Below are 795 nucleotides of genomic sequence, written 5' to 3'. Positions count from 1 at the left end.
GGCTGGCTGGCTGGCTGGCTGGCTGGCTGGCTGGCTGGCTGGCTGGCTGACTGACTGACTGACTGGCTGACTGGCTGGATGACTGACTGACTGACTGGCTGACTGGCTGACTGACTGACTGGCTGACTGACTGACTGATTGACTGGCTGGCTGACTGGCTGGCTGGCTGGCTGACTGACTGGCTGGCTGGCTGGCTGACTGGCTGTGTATACAGAGAGAGAGATTGAGAGGGAGAGAGAGAGAGAGAGAGAGAGAGAGAGAGAGAGAGAGAGAGAGAGAGAGAGAGAGAGAGAGAGAGAGAGAGAGAGAGAGAGAGGGGAGAGAGAGCATAGGCGGCGCGTATATTAAGGCTAGGGGGGGCTATGCCTACCCAGAATATTATGCTCGGAATCTTGAAATGTATATAATATATATGCGCAGGCTGCTGGCTAGTGTGTGTCTTGTGCTGCAGCCGGCTCGCTGGCCGAGGTGTCAACGACGAAGGTGTCAATCGGTGGCAGCGTTTAACATTCCAGGTATACAGGCAGTAACCAATCACGCATAGGCTCAGGTTAAATAATGTGGCCAATCACATCATTCACATGATCATCCTGATCCCGCAGGCAGAGTAAAGCAAACATCTGTGTTCTGAATTTCAGCCCGCCGATCGCTTTGTAGAGAAGCGAGGAGAGGCATAACTAGCGATCACCTGAGGCTGTATGTTGTTTTATCTTGGCAAACAAGGGCTTGCTCTAAGAGGACATGATGAGAGTCCGAGTTCATCAAATCGTGAAAACTTTTTAGAGCTACTGTATG

This window comes from Notolepis coatsorum, assembly GCF_963971535.1.
Source record: "Notolepis coatsorum genome assembly, chromosome: 5".
Classification (NCBI taxonomy): Eukaryota; Metazoa; Chordata; class Actinopteri; order Aulopiformes; family Paralepididae; genus Notolepis; species Notolepis coatsorum.
Note: the sequence above shows the minus strand (reverse complement) of the source record.